Source organism: Haemaphysalis longicornis, unplaced genomic scaffold (genome assembly GCF_048455015.1).
Source record: "Haemaphysalis longicornis isolate Haplotype H1 unplaced genomic scaffold, Haemaphysalis longicornis Haplotype H1 scaffold_13, whole genome shotgun sequence".
Classification (NCBI taxonomy): Eukaryota; Metazoa; Arthropoda; class Arachnida; order Ixodida; family Ixodidae; genus Haemaphysalis; species Haemaphysalis longicornis.
The window spans coordinates 86,875,642-86,885,540 of NW_027526233.1; positions in this window are offsets into that span (position 1 = coordinate 86,875,642).

A 9,899-nucleotide genomic window follows, 5' to 3' on the forward strand; every position below is an offset into this window, starting at 1 on the left:
AATAAATTTCAAGGACTGAACCCAATACCCATGTACCCTCAATAATAAAGTGTGTCCACATCTTTTGACAGCTGTGTCTGTTTACTTTTCATGCAAACCTGCGACCACTGATTATGTAGCCATGCATGCAAGCAAAAAAGAAAACTACACTGAAAATGACTGTGACAAAAAGACGCATCCTGTTCCCATCATTAAGTGCAATTTTCAGTGCACTACCACTTCTAAACGTGCTGACTTCTGTTAATCATTTCAGTTTGCACCATGCTATAAATGGCTGGTGATACATGTGTTTAAGCAAAGTCCTGGGAACAAATAGAATTCTTTTATTCAATTTCCTGTTGGCCTGAGTGGAAAAAAAATACAAACCAACTGATTGGTTAGCAAAAAACCTGCGGTGCCCTTGGACGTATCCAACTGAAGAATGGTGTGCCACAAGTGGGAAACTTCAAACAGAATTTTTTGCTTTTGAACACTGAATAGCATTATTGACAAATGGACAGTGTTCACGTCGGTAAGCCTCGCGTCGAAGGGCAGCGAGCCTATCGTCTGGCTTCCAACTTAAGTGAAAGTAACCTAAAACCTCAGCAGCAAAAATACCAACCTATTTTAGGAAAGATCGTCAACACATGGTCAGAAGTAGAGTTCATCGAAGAGTACAATTTCCCAGCATCCACTATGGCATTCCCTGTAGCCATTTCTAGTTTCAGCGTGTAAAACTACCTTGGCTTTTTTATCCGATGACGGCAATCGCATTTTTGCACACAATGGAAGGTCAGTGCCGGTCATACTTAAATATGAAATGAGTGAGTATATATACTGTTCTCTTCATGCCTGACCAGAAGAAAAGTGCAATTTGCTTCACTTCAAAGTAGGGGCTTTATTTTGAAATATCCTGCTGAGTGGAAGCTGAATTTTCACACAATTATAGTTTTACTGCAGCATCACATAGAGTTTAGGTTGTCAAGAAAAATTGGAAGCGCATCACTGCTGACTGAGGGCCATCTTTCAGGGAAACTTAGACAAATATTATGAGCTTCGTATCGTCTTAAGTTGCACTAGTGTTTTCCTAGTTTCACTGTGCTGCTGCATTCTTCAGAAATAACACTGCCCTGCAGAAACGTCTTACTGTCATTGAGAATATTCCCATGATGGTGGTTATGGCCTTCCTAAAAGATTGTAAGAATTTTTAAAGGAAACTCTGCGGCGTACCATTTTCTTTGGGACTTTACAACGCAAATTATAAATTATGCCTTCTATATCAAGCAAATGTGTACTCGGAACATGTACAGATGCTGTGAGTAGCCGTACTGGAAAATGTATGCAAATAAAATATAAGGCATATTTTATGACTGCAGTTTCATAGCACATTCACCAAGACTGGCTTCATAGGTCATGATCTCAATGTATATTTTACATCTGTACAAAAGGAACGTAGTGCACTGATAAAAAAATACTGTGTGAAGTAACACACTTAAAATCAATCTCTACAGTTTACTTATATGTTCAAAGCAGTCAACCCCTGAGTTTATGTTCGGTTGATTGATCAGTTAATAGACTAACTGAAAGAAACTGAAAGTAACTCAGCAAAAAAGTGCGAACCTATTTTAGCAAAAACATAATCAATGCATCATGGTCAACAGTACAGTTGTCATCCAATACTGCGATATCTCTAGCACTTTACTGTGGCATGCCTCATAGCCTGTACCTGGATTCATCGCATAAAACTCCCTTAGTTTGATCCCAAGACTGCGGTCACATTTTCATACGTGTTACTTGATAGTGCATGTCATCATTCCTGAACATGTATTCATGTATTACGTCCCTCAAATAAATGGTGTCTAAAAACTTCTAAATAAAAGCAAAATATTGCGATAACTGTAGCATTGTTTAAATGTAATCTGGTAGCTTTCGTGGCACAGAGCACCTGTATCAGTTCCCTGTGAAGAGGGACGCAATTTATGTTATTACATGTCTTATTTTTGGTAACAAAGGGAGTTTGGTGCCTCTCGGTTTGCCTCCCCCATCCACACTTTTTTTACTCACATCCAAAGTATCAATAGGTGACAGTGATCGATTTGCTGTGGTGAGAGACCCAGGATCTGGTAGTTCCCTCCAGAGCAGCAGCATTTGCACGTAGCTGCCCTTGTCTGTAATTTAGCAAATTGCATCGTGGTGCTTTTAATCAAACTTATCTTGCAAGGATTATAATATAATACGCCTTGCTATAAATTGTTTGCACAGTTTTTCGTGTGTATAGAGAATCACATTTTGCTGACATCAGTGGGATAAACAGGATAAGGTAACAATCAATTAGACATCCACAAAGCACACATATTGTGCCTTAAACTGAATTCGCTTATAAAATAGCTTCCGAGAAGCATATATTGCACACTTTTTAAGTTGAAACTTCCTAATTAATCCACTCATGTTTAAACATAACGCCAAATGCAGGCTAGGCATCTTTAAGATGTTACCATTTAGCATTTGCCCTTTCTTTTTATCTGAGTAGAACATTTTGGAGCTGTCTTTTTGCTGCAATTGTATTTGGTGCACTTGAGCCCCACGATGTGCATCATGGGACGATCTCTCGTATCACGATTTTAAGGAATATATACGCAACCATGCATGTACGTTGGTAACTGAGGTATGTTTTGAAATGCTGACGTTTTGCCATCTGGCCCTTTTATGACGTTTTAATAGCGGTTGGTAGTACGGCTCATCTTTCGACCCCAAAATAGAAGAATTATGCAGAACTGCAGCTTATTTTGCTGAGGCAATCGAATAAAATACAAAGCAAACACGTGCGCGCTCCGTGCTTGTTAACGAAAAGTCGGAAATGCTGATGAAAAGTGTCGTGCCAGCTGATAAGAACCTCATAACTTGGAAAGCGATGTGCAGAGCACGCTTGATGCTCCTTTGGGATGGGATGTATGCAGAAACGGAAATGTTATTATTCATTTTTCGCGTTAGGCTTAAAACACGTGTGTTTACTCAGCGCCCCCAGTACCAGACAGAATATATGAGGCGATAGTTTATTTCTTCACCTAATAGCTAGGAATGAAGGCGGTATTCTGTACACTGTTTATACCTCTCGAAATTACGATGCACGGCGACCAGTGAAGGTCACGGGCTTCAAAATGAGTTAAGGAAGTTTAAACTGAACAAAGCAAACCCGATCATCCTGTCCTGAAGCTTTTTAAATTTGGAAAAAAGCTTGCGTTGCACACCGCTAAGACGAGGGAGGACGGGGGGAGGCTAGGTTGGTGAGTTACAGTGTCATTATTAATACATTATAAGCGTCGCGAGCGATGAGCGAGAGATAGCTTCCGATCGATGCATTCGTGCACGAAGCGAAGCCGACTTTCTGAAAATCAGTGGGAGCGGTGGTGGTTGTATGCTATCAACTGTCTCTGTTCTCGGTTCATACGATGTCCAAACTATTTAGGAGTCACCGGCTCTCCTTTCATCTAAAAATGGCTCCATCTGGGAGTCCAGGCACCAGGTCAAACAAGCATCTGAACGACGTGGGTCGAAATTGGAACTAGTTTTGTTTTAAATGGTCCCAGCAGATAGATTTTGCTGGGGGATAACATCTGGCCCCTTAATTTTACAAATATTAGCTTTAGGAATTGTCATGCTCAGACAAAGCAGCCTAATGTTTTTACCAGCATTGTTAGCATATTTACATTTTTTTAATTCCCATATTCATTAGAAGTAATTCCAAACACTGATATTACAAAGTTCCAGCCAGTTTGAGTTCAAACAGAAGGCACCGTTGCAGCACTTACACAATATGCAATTAAACAGTTTGCGCACCTTGATTGTTCTGTTAAACTTGCTCCACTTTCGTCAGAGTTTTTTTTTTGTTGTGAATGATGCATGGTTCCACAGCTGCAACCACTCGTGATGGACCATGTCTTGTGCCATAACAATTGTATGATGAACTAGGTAGTAAAGATAAGAAATTGTAATATACAAAGGATAAAAAAAGCAGCAAGTTAAAAAACATCTTTAGTTGGTCTGAGGTTCGTATGTCATACTACTACTCATTAACTTGGGGATCATAATTGAAGAGCAGGATCATGATGCTACTCTCATTTGATGAACAGTGGTGTTTAACAATGATTTATCGTGTGATGAGTGGGATTCCCTTCTCAGCATCAAATAGGAAGAATCTGAGCCAGTTGTTACATGTTGAATTCTACGACAGTCAGCCTGGAGACTCAGACAAAAGGAGAAAAAACAGAGCCGTGCACGGTGTTGCACGGTGCATATCATCCCTTCATTTCCTTGCCTTGTGTTTGTTATTCGAGGCTGACCATTGAAGAGTTGAACTGCTCCTCATGATGGACTTTCCATTTTACCCAACTCCTTGCTAGTATGATCAAGGAAAGAATTGAGGAGCAGGATCTTGCTTTTTGTGGTATACAATGGTGCTTCGTCTTGTTCCTCACTTATGTGAAGAGTGGAATTCTCTTGATGTTGCTCATCGGTAGTGTGAAGAACAGAATGAGCAGAGATATCATGACCCTTCTCTTATGAGGCACAGAGATCATTCGGTGTGGAGTGCAATAATGGGATGATCTCCCTTCTGACTTGGTACCAAGAGATACATGCGGATGCAGAGGCATAAATTTAACCTTTTGATAAGTACGATACCCAGAAAGGCTTCAGCATCACAAGAGAAAAGAAAAAAACAGCCTAAAGTTGTGCATGCTGCATTAAGACTAGGCAATTCAGCCTCTTCGACTGTTTTAGCTGTCGATAGCTGTGTGAGAAGGCGTTGTTTTTTTAACCGGCAAACGATTCAACGGGGGAAGTTCCAGATTCAGCTGTATTGACTTGAAAGGATGTGAAAAACAGATGGGAAGATTCCTGTCTACGTGGCCAAAACTGCATTTCCTTTCACTTCTGTACTTGTTCATCCCTATACGGTGAAAGGGAGCCAAGCAAGAAAGCCATTCATTGATGGCTTAAGGGGTGCGTGACCCTTCTCGTAGACAGCAGTCATGGACAAAGTCTCCTCACAGTTCAAGATGCAGAAAGAAGAGAAATGCACATAAAATGCATGTTCAATAACTTGAGGAAGAAAGCATCACATACGTGTGACATGAACAAAAATTAGAAGTCAGTGTGCCTTCTCGTAATTCCTGTTCCCTCACTTTCACTCATATAAAATAAAGTTTTGATTTGATAATTCAACTCAAGAAGCTCTAGTCAAAGAGCGTATATAGGTGTTATACAATGCATATGTTGTATGTTTTATTGTCTGAGCACCCCTAGAAGCAAACATCCAGCATCAGTACTGCTTTCACGCTTGAAGGCACGGTTGACTCCCAATAATACGAACTCCACAGGGACCACAATTCAATTGAACAAAATGCACCTGAACAGCATTGTCATTAGTCCGCAACTCGTTCTCTTTTTCCTTTCGTTCAGAATCTTGACTTTTGTCGTGAAGTCGAGCTTATATGTCATGGGTTGTCGTGATAGTGCAGACTTATCGCTAAAATTAAAGCCTGAAATATTCACCTAACTGCTCACACAGTGCTGTGAGAAACAAAGAAGGTTTAGGGCCTCACAAGAGATGTGAACATTGGCGTGAGTCTGAACTAGCCTGCTGCTTTATCAACAGTGCACTACCTTAGTTGTGATGGCACCGACATCAGTAGAGAACAATTAGGGCACTGTTTCGACACTTGAAAATGGTTTTTCATCGAGAAATGACAGTCACCTTGATGTTTCTATTCAATATAACTTCCAATTAACTGATATAATGGGTTCTAGCTTTAAATTATCAAGCAATTTCTTCCGTTGAATTTCATGTAAAATTGCCGGAACCAGCACATTACTTCCAATTAAGTGACTTCAAGTTATTGAGAGCCTACTGTACTGTCAGTGACAAGATATTTCAGCCTGGGCGTTCTGTATCACCCAAAACTCATTTTACTTGTTCAATAATTACAGCAGAACTGGAGCATTGTGTTTCAGTATGCATCAACATTATCTTTGTTAAAAGTACCATCCAACAGCAGGCAGTGCTCAACCGTAAATGTTCAAGAAAGCCAATTTGTGATACCAGAAAAAATTTCCATTGATTTGATTGATTGAAGGGTTTAATGCGCCGACGAAACGCAGACGATGAGGCATGCCGTAGTGAAGGGCTCCGGATTATTTTTGACCACCTGGGGATTTTGAACGTGCGCCGAAATCTCGTGCACACGGGCATTTTTGCTTTTTGCCTCCATCAGAAAAGCGGTCGCGGCGGCCGGGAATCGAACCCACGACCTCGTGCTCAGCTGCGTAACGCCTTAGCCACTGTGGCGGGTAAATTTCTGTTGATGCTTAGCATTCACTTCTTATCGCATTTGGACAGTGGAGCCAGTAAATGTGCCAGGTTGGCCTTTTCGGAGTGTGCAAGAGAACATTAACCTGCCCTTGTTGGGGCACGGTGCCTGGCAATGTGCCAGCAGGAATGAAAACACAACACATGGAGGAGGGTGTCGACTACTCAGTGTTAAAAACTAATGACAGCAAAAAAAGGTGTGAGGTTATAGGGGCAGATGCAAGCATTTTGGCTAGAAATGCTCCTCTGCAGTTATTAGCATACTCAGTCATGCATTTTTGTATCTGATGGCAGGTCATTTAATGGCAAGCTTCCCAAAAAGACTCGTTATAACACGAAACTTGCAAATTCAATGTCAAACAGTGCTATGAAACATTGCCAATTCTGCACTCATCACAGATTGCTGAATTACTCCAAGGATTTGTGTTTAAGTCGTCAATGCAACAACCACATGCTATGAGCTTGTGTGGCATGCGCTTTTCACGATCAGGTACGTGTTGCGACTGAAGTACCGCTAGGTTGTGCACCAAGATGATGTTTTAGGTTCGATATGTTCAACGAAAACCTCTTATTAAACAAGAAAAGAATTTAAATAAAAGGGGGGGGGGGGGGGCTTGCCAGCTACGTTTTTGTGCTCTGTTCGGGACACCACAGGGACTAGGTGAAATTGCAAGGCACCAACAAGTGATTGCATTATTGCAGTGGGGCATCTGGTTTCGTTTGATAGCTCTGCTATAATGCTAGCATGAAGTTCACACGATAGCAGCATGCCTGCCGCCATCCTCCTGTGCCGGAATAAAGTGCAGCTGGTATTATTTTTCTTTGACATGTTTATTCCATATAGAGCTGGCCGGGGGCCATGGGATAGAAATGGAAGCGCAATAGCTCGTTTATTGATAAGAATAAATGAGGCAAAAAAAGCATTGCAGCAGCTCTTAAGTTCTTGCGGGAGTGAACTGCCTCTTTTGGCGGTCATAATTATATGTGGAACATATAAACGCCCAGTGGGGGTCATCATACCACGAAGGAAAGACCACAGATAAGCACTTGACAGATTTATTGTTCTCAAGTACACCAAACAAGCAAACACAAAAATTCATTCCGACTCTTATTATGCGAATTCTCGTGATACGCAATTATTTTTACTCGACGGACAAAAACAAAGCAGATTTTTGTTCTGTGAACGCGTCAAAAGGAGGTGCCACTTTATGTAAATCACCGGCTTTTAGCTGCCTGCTACCTAGCTTGAAATTGTTGCAGATTTTCTTCAGGTCAAAATTTTGCCACGCTGGACTACGACACGGCAAATTTTTCTGTGGTCACGCCAAACAAAAGTGCCACTTTGCCTAAATCGCCGGTTTTCAGCCTGCTTTCCAGAATTTTGTTGCGCGTAATACCAGTTGCTGGGGTGATAGCCGTACTCCAGGTGGCACCTTGAAAGGGAAGGAAAGCAATAAAACAAAAACAATATTGTGTACACACAGGACAGTTTCCAGCCGCGCGGGCTGCTGTGTGGCTTAACTTAGTTATCGGATTTTTGCGGTCCTTTGCTGGGGCTGCTCAGGGAACGCCACGTGCGATACCTTGAAAAGAAGAATTATCACCGGCACCAGCTCCACGCAAAAAAAAAAAGCTTCGTTCACAATGCCATGGTCAGTTTGCAGCAGCATGGACAGCTAGCGTGCCTTACCTTGGTTTTTAGATTCTTGCGGTCCCCTGCGGCCGCCGATGGAACGCCACGTGCTGCACCTTGAAAATAACAAAAGATAACGGCCACCAGCTTCACGCGCAACGTCAATTTTTTAGCAGATCGCTGCTGCGCAGGCTTTACTTTGCCTCCGTCCTTGCGGCTCAGGCTCAGCGGGCGGAAACCATCACGGCGTGCCATGGGGTGGCACGTTTTACTGCAGCTGAAAAAAAAAAGGCAAAACACATGACAGCAAAACCCTTTCGCCGGGAATATGTACTGCTTACCTTGAGATTGTTGTGTGTTTCCTGCAGAACCATAATTTCGTTCCGACGGGCTTTCGCGCCAAAAAAGGGGCACTGGCGAGCAGCACGTCGTGCACCTGCTGCAACTGAAAAAAAAAAAAAGAAAGGGGGCAAAACCCTTTTGCCGGGAATATGTACTGCTTACCTTGAGATTGTTGTGCGTTTCCTGCAGAACCACGATTTCGTTCCGACGGGGCGAAAGCAATTTTCGCGCCAAAAAAGTGGCACCGGCGAGCAGCACATCGAGCACAAAACCGCCGCATGCACCGGGGCCGAATGAATGAATGGACCGGCCCGGTCGGTCGCAGTGGTCGCAGCGCGGTGGCGCCGCCGCGCGGCCAGGGACCTTTCTGGGGACCCTTTTTGGTTCCCTAGACACCCTGGGTCGCCTAGGGAGACGGATCGCCTTCTTGAGCGTTGATCTCTGTTAACCAATCAGCGTTTCCAGCCGTTCCTCCCCTTATACGCTACTAATCTGAACGCCGACACGCCAGTTTTGACTTCAAATGGAGTTAGACAGCGAGACAAGAACAGAGAATTGGCGTCCTCCAGTTGAATTGCCGCCCCCCCCCCCCCCATCTTCACACTTCGCCAGTTTATTGTCAAATATTATTAGAAATTCGCTGAATTTTTTCTCTTTGCATTCAAAGCTCAAAGCCCCCCTCCTCCTCCCACCCGATTTGCCGTCCAGCCCTCCGCCGTGTCGGTTGCATGGAACTCGCCCGTTGCTGACCCTCATTCTAGGCTATTAAGTGCGAACTGGGAATGTATGCTGCAAGAGCGTAATTAAGTAAAGTGAGAGCAAACAAGGAAGACGAGCGGCCTCAGTTCGCCCGACAACTTTGTTTTACGGCCACTAATTTCGGAATCGCAAAAGATTTCACGCTTGTGGCGGTCGCGGCATTTTGTCACTGAGACACGCAACAAAACGGCAAGCTAACGCTGCACCATGTATTTGTAACGGTTGCGGAAACGAGCACTTATGAAAGTGCACGCATAGTGTGCAGGGGTCCAATTCTCCAAAACGACGGGCCGCCGCTTTGAAACGACGGGGTAGCGCCATTGAAATGTATGTGTTCTGGGGTTGGGGCCGTCGCTTTGAGGAGCTCAGCGTGAAGTAGGAGCTGCAAGAAAAGCACTGTGGCAAGGACGCGAAGCGACAAGTGAAATGACGGAGGGCAGTGGGTGTCGCTTCGCGTCCTTGCAACAGTGCTTTTCTTGCAGCTCCTACTTCACGCTGAGCACCTCAAAGCGACGGCCCCAACCCCAGAACACATACATTTCAATGGCGCTACCCCGTCGTTTCAAAGCGATGGCAGTTTTTTAGAGAATTCGGCACCAGGTCGCAAAAGAGCGGCGCACCGCAGCAGGAGAGCCTGCGGTCTGCCGGACTCGTTGGCTTTTTAAACCGCGATCATCGCCGATTGCGTCACTCTTCTTTTTTGATCGGCTGTTTTTGAGAAGTCTTTGTCACCTAGAGTATTAGTTTAAACTAGAAATTTCACTTAAAATTTCACTTCGTACGACCATGGATCAGTGAACCTGCGCGTAGCAGACGCCG